Source organism: Notechis scutatus, chromosome 3, assembly GCF_049901735.1.
Source record: "Notechis scutatus isolate UNSWTSFEM ecotype Mainland chromosome 3, rNotScu1.2, whole genome shotgun sequence".
Classification (NCBI taxonomy): Eukaryota; Metazoa; Chordata; class Lepidosauria; order Squamata; family Elapidae; genus Notechis; species Notechis scutatus.
The window spans coordinates 82,050,551-82,069,772 of NC_142011.1; the positions used below are offsets into that span (position 1 = coordinate 82,050,551).

At 36.1% G+C, this 19,222-nt stretch overlaps 1 protein-coding gene across 4 annotated transcripts in view; it reads left to right on the plus strand.

The window, feature by feature from the left end:
* LRRC8B (leucine rich repeat containing 8 VRAC subunit B) overlaps positions 1-19,222 on the plus strand; it is a 42,799-nt gene that overhangs the window by 1,192 nt on the left and 22,385 nt on the right. The window contains exons 2-4 of one of the 4 annotated variants that reach the window (XM_087960585.1): positions 8,390-8,419; positions 9,079-9,127; positions 15,273-15,319. The exons of 1 other annotated variant lie outside the window; for it this stretch is intronic. The gene's annotated coding sequence lies outside the window, so the exon portion shown is untranslated. The remainder of the gene's footprint in view (positions 1-8,389; positions 8,420-9,078; positions 9,128-15,272; positions 15,320-19,222) is intronic. 2 more of the 4 variants (XM_087960584.1, XM_026674127.2) reach the window with 2 other exon arrangements.

The following is a 19,222-nucleotide window of genomic DNA, read 5'->3' on the forward strand; positions in this document are numbered from 1 at the left end:
AGATTTTCGCTCCTTTGCTGCTACAAAAAAGTTGGTTCTGCTTTTCTGGTTCTGAAGGGGCTGAGACCAGTTACCGCTAACAGAGGTCACAGAGAAGCACTTCTCAGAGAGTTATTTGTTACGGAGAGAAAAGCATGAGGCCATGCTGCGAAGACAGCCATTTCTTACAATAGCCGAAGCAGCTTTCTTGGCCTAAGAACAATTGTTTTAAAATGTACCAAATATATATAAATATGCTTTGGTCACACTCGGGTGTGTTTTTGTATTTTAGACAAAGTCCTTACTGATCACAGACAGGCACTGTGGAAGAGCCCTGTTTATAGCGACTCAAAGTCAAGAGGAGCCTGCTATACACATTAAAAAGGGAACTGTTCAAGCTTGTCAGTTGGAAAAGGCACCAGTAGACTCCTGACTGTTGAAAGATGGCATGCTAAGTCTTATTTTTTAACTGGATTGACTGGATTGATTAATTTTGAATGGGGCCGGAGTTAATTCATTGTACTTTTCGTGCTGTTATGGTATGATCAGAATTTCTGTAGTGTCTAATAAATTCTTTGAGCTGGACATGTTCTCTTAACTGAGTTGACACAACAATTTATCTCCGTTTATTATATCAGATGGTTATTTTATGATTTTCTGAGCCATAATTGACTTAAAGACTGTAAACAGTAGAATATTTATTAAAATTATATGGCTGCCTGACTCACGGGGACTGGGAGGCGTACACTAATAAAAATTTTGTATCAACAACATCAACATTTTTGTTAGATTTTAATATAATTAATATATACAGTATGTTAATAGATTTATATCCTTTTATTCATAAGCTCAAGGTAACATCATAGGATTCACTTCTTTCTCCCAACCCTGTGAAGTAAGTTAGCCAAATAAGTTGGCAGAGAGAGAATGATTATCCAAAAGCCACATAGTTGCGTAATTAAGATTTTTGTTAACACATTGTTTGATTACCACTTTTCTAGATTTTTAAGAAATAAACTATTAGGAGTCATTTACAGCATGAATCCTATTATAAAAATTATCTCTTTTCTGGTTCCAAGGAACAAAGCCACTTATGTTAATATTTATCTGTTGAAGTAGTAATAACAAATTGATGGCTGTCTGATTTTAGGTAGCCCAGATATAGTAATCTTAAATTTCAGTAATCTAATAAAATTGATTCCCGATTATGTTTGTATCCATACCTTAAATTAGAAGTGTTGATATTTTTGACTTTCCTAGTAAATCCAAAATATGGCTAAATAAATTGCTAGATTAAAGATCCTCCAAATGAGATAAATCCTAGTTCAAGTCTTAATTAGGTAAACTTGATATTCAAATGTATTGACATTCTATCTGATTTTAAAATGCTTCTTGGTAATTAGAAAACGGATACAAAGTGAACAATTTAGACTTCATTGCAGTAAAGATTATTCCACCTAAAATCTATTCCTGGCAATTTATAACTGAAATATCTAACGCCAATCAATTCTTTCAGAATAAAACAGTCAACAGTTTTATCAAAATTCTCAAAAATGTTTTGAAAATTATTTTACTCTCTGGAGAATTAAGCAGCATCCCAAAGCATTTTTGATTCACTGTCCATTAGAATCAAAGACTAATTCATCCTAAAGAGTGTATGTAATTAAAGGAAATAAAAAAAATGTGGCTATTCCATTTTTCTGTAATTGATAATCCTACATGGGATCAGGAATTAATTCTCAAGTCATGTTTTCCTCCTCTGTCACCTTCATTAAATTGCTACATCCATGTATTTTTATTCTAATAGGCTTTAGAATAGGAGAAATATTATTTATTCTCTTTATTGTCAGCCCTATTTGATTGTATGCACTTGTCATGGCCATGAGACCGAAAAGGACAGCACCACTGCATCTGGTCATTGTCACCCATTTAGCACCACCCAGTGAGTACGTGTAGATTAAGGAATGCTATGGATATGGGCAGCTGTTGCTCCCTTATTAAACCTATTGTGCAAGATTGCCCACAACATGCGTTTTCTGGTTCCCTAGAAGATCTGCATGAAACAATACCAGAGGTGATCATTTTGATAGCTGAACTAGACATCTGGTTATGAGACCACTCCTATACCCCAATAGAAGTTTTACTTATAATTATGTGGATTCTGTATATATGTTTGTTTCTCTTCTGTCATGTTTTCATCATAGGCTAAATAATAATTGTCAGCCCTTATGCTGTGAATAATTAAATTCCAACATAAAATACTTTTACATATTTTTGCCATTTGTGTATATAGTGGTTCAGAACTTCTAAATCAGGCATATTTGATATGAAAAGTTCATAAGTCAGCTGTTGAGTCAAAAATATTGTTAAGAGAAAGGGTAGCCTCTTAGCTTGGCATAATGTGGCATTTACTGCTTATTTGGAAAGAAGTGTTCCCAGAAGAAAGCTAACTGGTGATCAGAGCGGAATTTATAGACACTAAAAGCCATAGTGCCATCTGAGCAAAATGTCTTTCCTAGGTGACAATTACTAATACATCTATCTTCCACCCAAGACGCATTTTATTATGCTTGACATGCTTTCTCCTTTAGTTGAACTCAATCAATATGCCTAATCTAACCACATATCTTCTGAAGTGCCTTTTCAGATCTATCTGAAGAAGATAATAAAAGGGAACAAAGCTGGCCTGATCATTTTGTATTTAAGTAAAAGCACTAGGACATTATTACAAGTAGTCCTTGAGTTACGACTACAATTGAGCTCAAAACTACTGTTGCTGAGATAGACGTTTGTTAAGAGAATTTTGCCCCATTTTACAACTGTTCATGTCACATTTGTTAAGTGGAATCACTGCAGTTAAGTTAATAACAATTGGTTCCTAAGTGAATCTGGCTTACCCGTTGACTTTCCTTCTCAGAAGGTTGCAAAAGGTAATCACATGACCCCAGGTCACTATAACCGTCATAAATATGAGCCAGTTGCCAAGCATCTGAATTTTAATCACACAATCCTGGAGATGCTACAATGGTCATAAATGTAAAAAAAAAATCGTAAGTAATTTTTTTCAATGCTGTTGTAACTTCGAACAGTCACCGAATAAGCTGTTGTAAATCGAGGACTATCTATTATCATAACTTCCAATTGGCTAATTGCTGAGTGTAGGAGCACGGCTCTTCTTTGAACCCGAAACTTCTACATAGAATCTTATTTTGTTTTTGCTGACATCAAACTTAATTGTTTCATTTATTTGATAAATAAATGTGCATATATATTTGCACATGTTTCTACTCAAGACATCAAAAGTTGTTTGCAATATAACTATGATTACATAAAACCACCTGAAAAAAAATCTAAAAAAAAAAAATCTGGGCTAAAAAACTTTAAAGCTGAATATTGCTGTATATTAAAAAATTATAGATGTAACATTGAGATAACATTTCAGTATTTTGCTATGACTCTAGAATAGGTCCTGTTTCTTGTGCTTAATGGAATTATATGCTATGCCAGCAAAGACTTTGAAGCTGGTTTTAATTTAACTGCTGCCTTTTGCTGTTGATAATAGAAAAATATGTTTGAACCTATTTTGATGATCATTCTTAGGGTAAATAATAGGAAATGAACTCTATCTGAGTTCTACTTTATTACTTATAGTAATGCAAGTGGTGTATATGTCAATGGGCTTTCTTCTGCCAGATCAATACTATTTCTGTGTCTGTTTATAAAATATGCTTTTGTGACGTATCATCCGTTTTTTGTTGCATGTAATTCTAAACACTAATATTATTACCATGTAGATAGATCTGAGAGTGAAATTTGTATACACAAAAAAGGAATTTGTAATACATAGTCAAGTTGAAAATTACTAAAGAAAGCTGAGTAAAATCTAAATTAAATGGACAGATTTGGGAACCTTTTAACTAGTGACTGGACTCATCAGACTCAATGAATCAAGTAGAAAAAAGAAACATATTTTTAATTGAACATATTGTGCATCTTGCCTTTTTGCTTTCATAAGCATTCAGGAAGGCTAAGAATATGCTTGAAAATACTCTCATCCTAAAATGCTTAAACTAGCTAAGGTAATATTAAAAAGTGAAAAATTATCTGGAATAAATCTTAGCATAAAACGGTTATAATGCCTGTGTAGCAAAGCAGAATTAACAGTATTGAGTTGCTACATATGGCTTTGTGCCCCTTTTTATCATGAGCAGCAACTTTCTTTAATCGTGGTCAGTCTTTTAGCTAAGCTTTTCTGTAAGTTGTTTTATGAAATATTTAGTATAGTGCTCCCTAATATTCAACTTTTACCAGAGGGATTCTTAACAAAATGTCTGAATGAGAATTGAGTTAGTGTAACAGTGGCAGTTTATAAGATTACCAAATAAATCCCTAACATGCATAATATTATTCTGAAATATACTTATGGATATACATAGGCAGAGAGTAGGAACTGAGAATGACTCTTTGTAGTTTAGTAGCCATAACAATATATAATAACTGGGAGGAGAGTCAAGTAAAATCTGTATATTACTAAAACTCTTGCTCCTATAACCTTTAACTGGGTGAAACAGTGTATCTTAAGGCAATACTTTTTGAACCAAGGTATTTTAACATGGACTAACTTTCAGAATGTGTCCAAAATCTGGGACCCATGACTCCTGTGGAATTGAAATTCAACAAATTTTATAAAACATTTTATGACATAAAATTATCTTAAAATAGTTTATGACATAATACAAAAAAAATCATAAAACCTTTCCTGAGCTGATGTTTGTGTGCTGTTTTCCAGGCAGATACATCTCTGATTGTATCCCAACTGTTCTAGTGGAGAAGTACATTAGACGTTTTGTAATTTTTGAAAGTAAGGAAGTATCTTTGCAAGCATGACCCAACGGGTTAAAGGTTGTCTAGTAACACAATGAAAGTTGCTAGATTTAGTTAAGAGCCAAACCCTTTTTTTTAACAATCTCCAGTTGTCAGGACAGAGAAGTTCAACAATTCCTTACATAGCACTAAGCACAATTTTATACAGAGCACTGAGGTTCTAACCAAGTTATGCCAGCAAATTTGGAGAATGACACAGTGGTCATTCTACGATGCAATACCAATAGCAAGGAAACTTGCTAGAGTGTGTTGATTATTTTACAATACTGTCACATATTAACAAAATAATGTTTAGGGTCATCAAAAAAGAGGTGCCAGATCTTCAAACTGGCTTTAGAAAAGACCCAGAAACAGTAATCATGATTCCTGATATATGCTGGATAATTAAGAAAACCAAAGGGACAAAAACCAAGTTAATATGTGCTTCATTGATTATAAAAAGGCTGTTTGTGTTATTCACATCAAGCTTTTGGAATGTCCTTAGAAAAATGGGAAATCCTGGAACATTTCATTATATAAAGCTATATATTGATCAGGAAGCCACAGTGCAACACAGTGAAACAGATAGGCAGAATAATGGAACAAGGCTGTCTACTCTGCTCTTATTTATTCAACCTATATACTGAATATAAATTAGGCTAACTAGACTGAAAGAACTTGAATGTAGTTTATTAGAGGAAAGAACATCAAAAACCTGTTCTATGCTAATTATACTACTCTGATACTCCGAAAACTCAAAGGATCTGCAAGTTCTAATACCAAAAGTTGAATGCAGGGGAAAAAACAGGAGTAAGATTAAATATCAAGAAGACCAAACTAATAACAGCTACAACCAGATTTAGAATTGAAATATACTGAAATGGTAGATAGTTTCTTAAAACGTCAACCCTCAACAATAATGGAACAAGCAGTTAAGAGACACGCCCCAAATTAGCACTTGTTTTTGTAATCATGAAGGTCTTGAGCAGGGTATTTATATGCCTTGATGTAATTGATCCCTGCAAGTATCAGAATAGCGTAGGCAATGGTATTCCATGTGATAGTTTATGGAAATGAAATTAGAAGTTTGAAGAATCCGGATAGAAAGACTATTGCCACTTTTGAACTTGGGTGTTGGAGAAGACTCCCAAGAATCCACGGAGAGCCAAGAAAACAAACAGGTAATTGCACAAATCAAGCCAGAGGTCTCAGTAAGGTACAAATGATCAGACTCAAATGATTATACTTCAGACATAATATGCAAAGACCTAACTCTCTGGAGAAGGCTCTGATGCTGGGAATGGTGGAAGGAAAGAGAAGAAGACCAGCTAGCAAGGTGGATGGACTCAGTTACAGTGGCGATGGGTACACCACTAGAAAACCTGGAGGTTAGGAAAAGATCATGGGAAAATAACTATGTGGTTGCCAAGAGTTGACACAGACTTGATGGCACATAATTAACATCAAAAACATATTATTCAACTGAATAGAAAGGAGGAAACATTAATATGGGAGAATTCTATGGCCAGCATAACCTTTCCCTATGCTAATAATGGTGTAACAATATATTTTCATTCTCAACAAACATTCATTTCTTAGCAAATGTTATTTTGCTTAAAGGTCTGGCAGCAAAACTAAGTATAACAGCATGGCAAAGAAAGAGTTTTCCAACTATTTGCCTAATTTTGAAAAATATGAAATATTGAACTGAAACAAATATGTGCTGTTGTCTTTTTATAAGGTAAACTTTAAGAAAGAAATTACATACATAGCTGAAGTCTGAAATGTGTTTAATTCCATACAGATTGTCAAATTGTATTTATAAGCAACTACACAAATCTCTAAGTAAAGCGAAGTAAGAACAGAAATGCAATTAAAATATAGAAGGTTGGAAGAGATAACTAATTTTTTTTGTTCCTAGCAATGCTTACAATTTCCTTGATGAATTTTAACATTATTGCTAAGTTCAGAAACATAGTTTATCCAGACACTATGCTACTTGACTTCTATATACCATATTAAACTATAGCAATGTTTCAATTTTGCTATAATGTTAAAATTCCTTAATGCAGTGGTCCCCAACCTTTTTTGTACCAGGGACCAGCGGCCTGGTACAAAATGATCCATGGACCGGTACCAGCATCAGCACGCACAGGCAAGGCGAGCCGAGCGACCGGCCAGCCAGCCGTCCCCCGCTTCTCCCCGCCACCTTCAACTCCTCCTTTGTACCTTCTCGCGGTTGATGGGCTTTTCGGGCTCTTTCTTAATCTCCTCCTGAGTAACGTGAGACTCCACCACTATCAGGAGGGCTCTTTGTTCAAAGCCACCACCCCCCTCGACGAAACTAAGGTGCAAGGATTCCTTCAGCACCCAAACGCCGCTTTCCAACCGACAACCGACAAGCTCACCCGGAAGCATTTTCTCAAGCGCCGTCAAAACAAGATGGCGGTGCACAAGTACCGGCGGCCTGGTACAAAATGATCCATGGGCCGGTACCGGTCCGGGGCCCGGTGGTTGGGGACCCCTGCCTTAATGAAGATAAGTGTCAGGATTCTGGCAGTTCCTCCAAATAAATCATGAGCTTCGAGCCACACTCCCAAAACTAAAAAAGATTTATTAGAAATTAACATTCCGGCATTAGCCTGGGCGTAGCCAACTCTGAGACACATAATTCACTGTCACCCTTGATCCTGCTTTCCCCCCCACCCCTCTGGGTGTATCATCCAACGAAACACGTCCATAGCCAAGAGTCATCAATCATGCTCTCCAATTAGATTTTTGCATGGCAGAAGCTTCAGTCATCTAATCAGTCTCTGAAGAAAATATGAATGGAATGTACTTTCAATTCCACGCTGCTGACTTCTCTTTGAAACTCCCCCTGCTTTTTTTGTTGATAACTATAAAACGTGCATACAAAATGTTTTATGAGTTGACAGTAAGAGCTGCGGTGGCGCAGTGATTAGAATGCAGTACTGCAGGCTACTTCTGCTGGCTGCCTGAAATTTGGCAGTTTGAATTGCACCAGGCTCAAGGTTGACTCAGCCTTTCATCCTTCCGAGATGGGTAAAATGAGGACCCAGATTGTTGGGGGCAATATGCTGACTCTAAAACTGCTTAGAGAGGGACAGTAAAGTACTATATAAATCTTCTATTGCTATTATGGTTAAAATCAGAAACATAATCCAGACACTATGTTATTTCACCTTTATATACCGTATTAAACTATAGCGATGTTTTAACCAGTGCTATGTTATTAAAGCATTAATTTAAATCCAATCTGGTACTATTTACCTGGAATATGATTGCAGGTAGACATTAATACTTTCTCATATATAATATCCTTTGACAATTAAAGAAAGTAATCTGTAATTTTACCCAATAAAGAACATAGTGTAATACAACTACAGGTAGTCTTCAGCTATAGACTGCTTTATTTAAAGACCGTTTGAAGTTACAACAGTGTAAAGCTTTACAACTTATCCTTGCATTTATGACTTTCATGGCATCCTGTAGTCATGTGATCACTCTTTCTGTCTTTCCCAAACAGTTTCTGACAAACAGGGATAATGAAGAAGATGTAAGTAAAATTTCAAGTCACATCAAGTCTCGCTTAATTATTGTGATGATTCCTTTAATGACCAAATGGGAAGTGACATTGTTAGCCCATTGTGGTCCTATGATTTTCCACTAAGTGACCACAGAATTTAGTTATGGAATTGCCTGTCCCAATTGTGATTTCTAAGCAAGGACTACCTGTAATCCCTAACTTGGCCCAGTAAAGAGCATAATCTAGCATTACTATAAAAATATACAGATTATAGTAATAACAGAAATATCTTATTTTGTCTACTTGTACATAAAGGCTAAAAATGTATTTTGCCTTGTCAGAAATAATAGAAGCAAATTTATTCCATGTTTTTACTTTTATAAATTCATACTCTACTTTGAACACATTTCAGTTATTTTCCAGAATTGTAATATATGTGTTTGTAAGACGTGCTTTATTAAAGACCAGACAAGCTATTCCTAGATTTGTGCGCCCACTGCCTGTGAGACTGGTACATTTCCTATGCGTAGTAGAGCCTTCTTTGATCAAGATTGCCCAAATGCCCTTTACACTTGTTAACTTGTATATTTTTAATGTCCCAGACTACTAGATAAGAAACTTTCAGTGTAGACAATTTGGCAGCAGATGGGAAAAATTATTTCTTATATTATTTATATACTCCTACATAGGGCATCTTCTAGTCTACAATGGATAACCACAAATACTAGCTCTTGATAGGTAAGAAATGGAACTTGCTCGTAGTCACATCCGTAGGTAATGTCTTTAGGAATTTTAAAGCTTGTCTCTTTGTATGTTTCGGAAATATTCCTTTTAGAGGACTTTGCTACTATGTCCCTAATACACAATACTCGTTTTGAGGCCAAAATATTACTAAAATGCTCAGAACTGCTTCTTTTCATTCAGAATGGCTGTTCTGTATTCAGATCAGTTCTGTTCAAAATATTTTGTACATCCTGGTTTTAGATATGTAAATATATATACTGTAAATGTTTATCCCATCTCTAGAGTGTGTTTCTCATTTTTTTCATTTCTTTATTCCCATGAATAAACTGGCAAGCTGGTGACATATATGTGGAGAAATCTCTGTTATTTTTATTACTCCAGTTCTTTATTACTTTTGATTACTTGTTGCAGTGCTCTGATTAAAACCAGCATATGAATAAATGCAATCACAGTTTTACAGCATTGTATGGTTTATTTTGTTCAATAAGAACCCTTATGTTTCCTTCTCTTCTGTTTCTTTACTCCTTACTACAATTTGGAACTGAAGATTTAAATGTTTTCTCATTCCATATAATTCAATATTTGTCCAGATAAAAGTTATTTCACCTCTTGAGGAACCTATCCATTCCCAGAAATAGTTGGCGACTTTAATACAAAGATAAATATTACATTAAATACTTCCATTAAGGATACCCAGGTCATATCTTGAATAGCAGTAAGAACTTATTTCTCTTTTAGCACATTGCAGCAAACCACTCACAAAATGCCCCATTTCCTGTTTTTCACTGCATTTCATCAGAGGCTTGAGAGAAATAATCATATAATGACGAATCAGAAAATGTTGGTACTGTATAAAATACTTATGGGTTTGGTTTTGTCCACCCCACTAGGTACAATTGCATAAAAAGCTAAAAGTACTTTTCTTGAAATTGGCTATAATAATAGAATCTTGCAAGTGTAATTATGTTGTACCTCTTCCTCCTCCTTATAGTTCAGTGAATTAGGGAAGTATCTGTCTGAATTGCTCCCGGATATTATCTTTCTGTTGTGGATTTAAAATATGTCATTTTACTCCTTGTCACTCTAGCAACAGTTCCTGCATGTTTCCATCAACTTTATCTTCTGCAAGCCTCCACAGAGGTTAATAACCTAATTGTCCAATTATGATAAGGAAAGGGTGCAGAGAGAGACTTTAATTCCTCCTGAATTAATAATTCAGACTAATGGGCAGCTATCACAGCTTCACTGTTAATATTTACTTGAAAGTATGATTGGATTTTGACGATTTGAAGTTTGCACATATAATCTTCATTTGAAAGGGGACAGCTATTGCAGCAAATTACTGGTTAATCACTTAATCCAACCAGTGCAACATCTTTAGTGCAATATATTTATTAGAAGGTTAGGGAGCAGATAGAACAGACAAAATCTGCTAGAGGAACTGGTTGGCTTCCAGGAGGACTGCTGCACTATTGATCAATGCAGTGTCCTCCAACAAAGGTAGCCCTTGACTGATCAAAGTTATGACTTATGGGATTTATAACCTGTGCCCAGCCATTGCAGTGCCCCCGCAGTCCACATGATCAAATTGGGGAGCTTGGCATCCCACATTTACGACTACAGGGGCACTTCACCTCGCCATCCATTTATTATCTCCCATTTATGCCCTTTTGGCATCCTTTGCCACCCAATCTTGCCTTTGCTGTTCCTACTCTTGTTCCCGATGAGGTGTGCCTTGGCCTGGTTGCTGAGACAGGCTGGAGGTGAGTTTCTCGCTGTAGAAAAAGAAGAAAAGCCCCAGACCCATGGGACACAAAACATCCCTTTTGTGTTAACAGACTTACAGGCCAGGGCTCCTTTTGACTTATTTTTATTTTTTTTAAGCATAAAGCCCAGCCCCTGCAACTAGGCCATGTACACCTCATGGGCAGCAGGAGCAAGAAGATGGCAAACGTCATAGGGAGCAATAGAGTGCAGGGCAGTGGCGGTCTAGCAAAGGCAACTGCAACTGGGTTGGGGTAACTGGCTTCCAAGATATGGCGAGCAGCCCCAGAATTGGACAATTTGGGGCTGTTTGTCACTTTGCATGATAGGGTGCCCCAAAGAGCAACAATGGGGAGAAGATGTAAGATAGGAGGCTCAGGGCTACAAGTGACCAAGCCTGGAATGGAATAAATTAACGACCCATGATTCTTGGTTAATGACAATTGCCAGAATTGTCATCAGTAAGTGATGCAGCCATGTGATACTACACTCTATAACTGCATTGCCTAGGGATGGAAATTCTAGTCCCAATTACGTTGGTTGTAAATTGTAGACTTCCTGTATTTAATAGAAAAATAACTTTCCTCGTCCACAGTCTCATTCAATATACCCAGTATTTGATTGGGTTAATCAAAGTAAGCTCTGAAGGAAGCTGAAAGCTTCTATGATTGTCAAAAGGCTATTCTTAGTTTGCATTCTTCATGATGCTTAAAGTCAGAGGCAATTCCTCAGGGTTGTTTAACATCTGCTGCATCAACTAAAAATGGAGTTAAGTTTGGTTGAATTTTAACCCCATTATTATTTAACTTTTCTGTGTTTGACTTGTTAAGTTACCTAACAACGCGGACTTTCACCACCCTAAACTGAAAGAGAAATTTGTTTTCTCTTTATGTAGCTGAAGCAACTGTATTATCTTTGATTCCTGTTGGTCTCAAAAGAGTTGTGAAGACCTTTATGCAACTTTGAGTGGAGGGCAAAATTAAAATTTATCAAAAAGACTAAAATTTTGACCTTTGCCAGGATACCCCGCAGTCATCAGGGGTGGGATTCAAATTTTTTAACAACCGGTTCTGTGGGCGTGGCTTAGTTGGTGGGCGTGACTTGGTGGTCATGTTATTCGCTGGGTGTGGCCAACTCAATATCACTCACATTGAGGCACGCATCTCCTCGCCTGGCCTCTCATGACTGTGGGGATGCTGCAACAGTCATAAGTGTGAAAAATGGTCATAAGTCACTTTTTTCAGTGCCATTGTAACTTTGAATGGTCACTCCACACAAGCAAAGTACCAGCAAAGGAGGGGAAAAAACTCCAGAGACGTTCCTGAGACAGGAAATCTAGTCCTGCCAAGAATGTAATAAAGGTTAACAGAGAGGCAGTTTCCGTAAGCAACACCAGAATGTTTCCTTCCTGCCTTCCTTACAGGATTAGGCCAGTAATTTCTTCTAACAACCGGTTCTCCGAACTGCTTAGAATGTTAACAACTGATTCTAGCGAATAGGTGCAAACTGGTAGAATCCCACCCCTGCCTGGCATAAAGATGGACTTTCAGTCAAGCAGATTAATATTTTCTAAATATTTGAGGATGTACCATTAATATGCATTCATAATCATGAATTCTAAAAAGCTGTACTTGAAAATAATTATATTTTTGTCTGCTGAAACATATAGCTTTATCAGTTTTGTCTCTGTAGATTTGAATGATTGCTGTAACATATAGTACCTATTTTTGGAGCATCTCTAACAACAAAAGGAAAGCAACCTTTTGTTTGTAGCTTTTAATGTTATGGTGAAATTGCCGTTGTGGATAGTTCCCTGCTTATGACCACAACAGGGACCAGAAATTCATCATTAAGGAAGTTGTTAAACAAGATATCACTTGACCAAGACTGGCTTCCCCACTGACTTGGCTTGTTGGAATCAGGCTGGAAAAGTCACAAAGGGCAATCACATTTCCGCACAATATTGCATCTGTCATAAATGTGTGACAGTTGCTGAACACCAGAATCACAATCCTGTGTTTTCAGGGATGCTGAGATGGCCATCCGTGTGAGGACCGCTATTAAATAACTTTTCAGTGCTGTCATAACTTGGAACATTGGCTAAATGAATGGCTGTAAATCAAGGGCTATATATATTACTCTGCAAAGTAGTACAGAAATTAGGTGCTTGGGGCTAGGAGCTGTAAATATTAAAATTATGTCAGGAGTTTATGAATGTAGGTAACGATGTGTTGATAAATGACTTGGGCAGTGGCCCCCAATATTTTTGGCACCAGGGACTGGTTTCGTGGAAGACAATTTCTCCACAGACCGGGGAGGGGAGATGGTTTCGTTTTTGCTTGCTTGCCCACTTCTCATCTCCAGCTGTGTGGCCTGGTTCCTAATAAGCCACAGATCAGTACCAGCCCGTGGCCCGGGGCTGGGGATCCGTGGTCTAGGGAACTTTTTAGTTGATTAGCAATAGTATTTTATAAGTTAACAATAGCAAATGAGGTTGCAGGTGTTTAATTTTATTTTAGGGTTCCCCCCCCCCTGCACTTCATTATTTTTATGAATAACTCAAGCCTAACTCTATACTCCTTCCTCCTCCTATTTTCTCCACAACAACCACTCTGTGAGGTGAGTTAGGCTAGAAGTGATTGGCCCAAAGCTAGTATTTCATACCTAAGTGGGAAGGGAGCAGAACTTACAATCTTCTGGTTTCTACTTAAATGTCCTAACCACTAGACCAAACTGGCTTTATTGTTATAATTATCCTTATATCTGAATCACAGTAATATTTACTGTACAATCATGTAGTGGCCTTAAATAGAGTATGCTAGCCAATTCTAGAATTTTAATCGCCATCTGTGATAACTCACATGTAGATTTAAGATTTATATAATCACATGGCCCTGAAGTTTACATAGTAGACTTTAGTAAATAGTTGGCTTTGTTCTGTGAGTCCTCATTGGCTTTGTTGCTACCTGTATATGGGAATGTAAAGTTCTGGTATTTTCAATAATTCTGCGCAGAGGTTTTCCCAGTTCATAGACTTTAAAAATTTATAAAAAGATCTAAATGAAGGATTGCAATATATGAAAGAAGCAGGAAATATTACATTTTGTTCAGTTTTGGAAAAAATGAGGATGACCTTTCCCCCCCATTTCTCTGAGAATCTGTACTTGTAGCATAACTACAGTATATCCATCCCTTATCATGGACAGCATTCATTAGATTAGAGTCGTTTGACTTCTCTTTCAGCACACCCACAACTAGACCTCTTTAAAACTTTAAAATAACCAAATGAAAACACTTTTCTATTCCCAGGTTCATTCTGACACCAAATTTTATACTAGTCTACACTATATATCTTGCAAAAATGTTGGGCTGCTACAATAATAATATTTATAAATAATTTCTTTATTAAAAGAGGAATCTTTTGAACGAATAAGAACTAAGCTCCATTTTGTTGCAGTTTAAACTTTTCAAAATTGAGAAAAAACTAAGTATCATGTGGTATTTTAAAAGAATTGAACTTTTATTATGAATTACAACCCACATCACTCGAGAGTGATACAAAACTATGGGCATAAGTTTAGAAATGTTTTCTATTTTAAATTATATTCTCAGCAATTAAAAAAACAGCAGGTTTTTTTTAGATGCTTTTTACCAACTTAGTAAAACAACAGTGAAACTAAAATGAAATTTTATTGAACAATAAATATCCAGTAATAAATATTGACTGGTACAGGAAACTGCGTGTAAAGTAAATTCTCTAAAAGAGTTTCAATAAACCTGCTAACAAGCTTATCAATTCTGCTCAGTAACAGAGTACTATACAAGAAATGGCTCAGCCACTGTCAATAAGAACTAGTTAATAAGATTGACAGTCTGAAGCAGTAGCTTCATATATCCACTTAGAACTGACTTTCAAAATTTGTCAAGATGTGCTTGACACTGGTAGAGTGTTTCCATTTGCCTACATCAGGGGTGTCCAACCTTGGCAAAGCTGGCTGGGGAATTCTGGGAGTTGAAGTCCTCCAGGCTTAACGTTACCAAGGTTGGACACCCCTGGCCTACATCTTGGATACAGCTGGCTGTATTTTGTGAGCTGTACGTGTGAGAGAAATGTAATAGTACTTAATCTACAGTATATTTAAAGTTTTTAAGAATTGAAATTGAATTCTGGGGTTTAGCAGAAACAAATGCTGTGATTAAACCATGCCACTAGATGGTGCCTTGGATTAAATATTTTTCAGACATGCTGAGATTGGTATTTAACTCTTATTAACTATAATTAGAGAGTTCAGACTGCATGACTCTTATAAGCTTTTCTTGTTCTATAATTTTGGATTGTAAATATACAGTAATTCTTTCAACAATGTCTCTGCAGAAACTGTCAAGCTCCAGAAGGAATTATATCTGACTGGCAATTGGCAGGTAAGAACATGTTAATTTGCTTACCTGACTATTTTAACTATTGTTTGCTTAATATATTAATTTAAATTATATGCCTAAATACAGTAGAAGAAGAGTTCAAAGTTAAAAATGGAAGCTTGTGCCATCTATTCTGATATCAGTGGTATTTCCAGAATTAAATTAGCATGCCTTAGACATTTCTGGAGCTGACAAGATAGAAAGCATGTTTTGATGTAATAATCACAATGCCCTGATTCTTGTTAGATATGTTTATGGAACAGTTTTGGGAATTGATTATTGATTGTCTCTGTGCCATCATATTGGTGTCAAACTCTTAGTGATTGCATAGACCTTCTCCAGGATGATCTGTTCCCATCCTGACCCTCAGGTCTTCTACTGGGACACCAATTGCCACTGTAATTGAGTCCGTCCATGTTGCTGCTTGTTGTTTTTCCTTCATCTTCTCCAGAGAGTTAAGTCTTCACATAATGTATTCAAATTATGATCATTTGAGCCTATTCATTTATACTGAAGTGAGAATTCTAGTTTGATATGTGCTTTGATCCACCTGTTTGTTTCCTTACCTATCTTTGACGAGAGTTCTTCAAAACCAAATGTCAAGAGTCAATACTCTTTCCATCGTCTGTTTCTTCAAAGTCTAGTTTTCGCTTTCATAGAAGGTTACAAAGAAAACCTTTGACTGGAAAATTCTTTGTAGTTCAGACATATCACAGTATCTGAATATGTTTTCTAAGACCCTCATTGTTAATCTGTCAAATGCTACCCTGTGGCATATTTCTTGACTTCTGTTTTTTTCTTTTCTTTTTTTTACTTTTGATAGTCCATCTTCAAAGGGTAGAGGCTGTACATCATTTTAATATTTCACTGTCAATTCTGTTTGTGTTTATTTATACTTTAGTATTCCTTATGTTTAATCTTAATCCCATTTTTTCACAGTGTTCTAGTAATGAAGCACCTTTTATTACTAGACCTTCTGAATCATTCATATTTTCAAATAGCAGAGTAATATCAGTATAGTACAAACTCTTGAGGTTTGTCCCTGAAATTTTAAAACCAAACTTATCTTCTAATCCAACTTCCCTTAGCATATATCCTGAATAGATAAGGGGAAGACTGCACAGCCTTATCTCCTTCCTTTGCTGATCTGGGATCAGTTTGTTTTACAATGTACCATCTGAACTGTGGCTTTCTATTCTGTCTGTAAATTCTACACGAGGACAATCAGATGTTCTGGGATTCCAGTTTTCCTAGGGACTTTCCACAGCTTGACACAATTGAAATATTTTCTATAATCAATTAAGTACATGCTGATTTTTTTTAAAAAATATTTGCTTCTTTGATTATAAAGCATGCATCAGCAATAACATCTCATGTTCTTCAAGCTTTTTCTAAAGCCAGTTTGAACATCTGCATCTCCATTTCTATGTAGGACTCTAATATGCATTGGATGATCTTGAACATTATTTTGCTAGCATGTGAAATTGAGAATATAGTATGATAGATTGTACATTCTGTTTAAGTCTCCTTTCTCTGTTATTGGTATATGAGTTGACCTCTTCCAATCTGTTATTCTCCTGATTTTCTGGCATAGCTTGGTTAGAATTTTATTTATTCTTGTCTTTTTAAAAATATATTAATATGTATTCAGTTAATTTGTGTAGTGACCAGATTGCTGATCTAATTTCAGTTCCTAGTTGTAGAAATATTGTAAATAGGATATATCTTCTGTTGAATGCTAACATCACTTCTTGTACAACATTTCAGTATTCTTCCATTTTTGTTTGATTTTTTTGGAATTAGTTATTGTTTGTCTTTTAGTATGCTATTTCAAGATTGGGACACCCTTCAAGGTTCAGAGATCTTTTGCAAGACTTCCTTGCTTCTTTATATCTATTTCCATCTTCAATGCCTTTATAGCAGGGGTGGGATTCTACCAGTTCGCACCTATTCGCTAGAACCGGTTGTTAACATTCTAAGCAGTTCTGAGAACCGGTTGTTAGAAGAAATTACTGGCCTAATCCTGTAAGGAAGGCAGGAAGGAAACATTCTGGTGTTGCTTACAGAAACTGCCTCTCCGTTAAACCTTATTACATTCTTGGCAGGACTAGATTTCCTGTCTCAGGAACCTCTCTGGAGTTTTTTTCCTTCCTTTGCTGGTACTTTGCTTGTGTGGAGTGACCATTCAAAGTTACAACGGCACTGAAAAAAGTGACTTATGACCATTTTTCACACTTATGACTCTTGCAACATCCCCACAATCATGAGAAGCCAGGCGAGGAGATGCGTGCCTCGATGTGAGTGATATTGAGCTGGCCACACCCAGCCAATAACATGACCACCAAGCCACGCCCACAGAACCGGTTGTTAAAAAATTTGAATCCCACCCTTGCTTTATAGATATTATTGTAAAACTTATTTTTATCTCTTATAGCATTTTGAAATTTTGTTAAATTTATTCCTAAGAACTTTTCCCCCCCTTGGCTTTTGTCTCTCTTCGTAATATCTGCCATCTGTTCTATAATCCAATTTTCTTTCTTAGTTTTTAGCAGTCTCGTTTCACATTCATCCTTGACAACCTCCGTGATTTCATTTCCACAGTTCATCTGGTTCCTGATTAAGAGGTTCAGGACTTCAAACTAGTTTCTGATGTTCTCCTTAAAAATGTTGTATATGTGCTCAAGACCATATATGAAAACTGTGGCAAGGCTTATCTTTGCTATTACTGATATTACTAATAATAATTATTATTTTCCATCTCTTTCTAGAAGTAGTATGTTTGATCCTGTACTTTTATCTGGTTATGTCAATGTATATAAGTGTTTGTATTGTTTGAAGACTTAGTAGTAATGAAAAACTCATTGAATGAAAACTGATAAACCATTCTCCTGCTTCATTCCTGTTTCCTAGGCCATATAGTCCAAGCATGTTTTCCTGCTTACTATTTCCAACTTTACCATTCCAACCATAATCAGCCAATGTTGCTTGCATATTTTGCTGAGTTCAGGTTAAACCTGAACCATGAAATTCGTGAATCTCTTTTTCTTCTGCATTGGTAGTTGGAGCATAAACCTGAATAACGGTTATATTAAGGATGTCTCCAAATTTAATATTATTCCATCTTTGATTGTATGATATCCAAGTACTGTCTTTGCACTACTTTTGCTAGCTTGAAAGCAATGCTGTTCCTTCTTTGTTTTCTGTGTTCTGAATAATAAACAGTATTAGCTTTTGACTGTCCATTTTTAGATAATTTCAATTAATCGATGCCTGAAACTTCAATGTGTAGTTGATTCATTTCATCTTTCACTGCATTGATCCTTTACATATTCATGCTTCTTACAGTATATGCTGTACTGTATATACCATGTAATTCTATCTTTCTAGCATAAGATTTTTCCCTCTATGTGATAATATAAGCAATTAGACATCCCAAAGTTTTTAATCTAGCCACGTCGTAAACACTATTAGTGCTCCAAAACATCCACAGCGCTTCCTCGGAAGCATCTTGAGTGCCATCCTACCTGTATAGAATGGAATGGAATAGAATTCTTTATTGGCCAAGTGTGATCAGACACACAAGGAATTTGTCTTGGTGCAAATGCTCTCAGTATACATAAAAGAAATGATACATTCGTCAAGAGTCAAGAATCATCAGGTACAACACTTAATAATAGTCATAGGGTACAATAAGCGATCAAATCATACTAGGAAACAGTCAATATAAACCGTAAGGATACAAGCAACAAAGTTACAGTCATACAGTCATAAGTGGGAGGGGATGAGTGATAAGGAGTGATGAGAAGATTAATAGTAATAGTAGTGCAGACCTTGTAAATAGCTGAACAATGCTGAGGGAATTATTTGTTTAGCTGAGTGATGGCTTTCGGGGGGAAACTGTCCTTG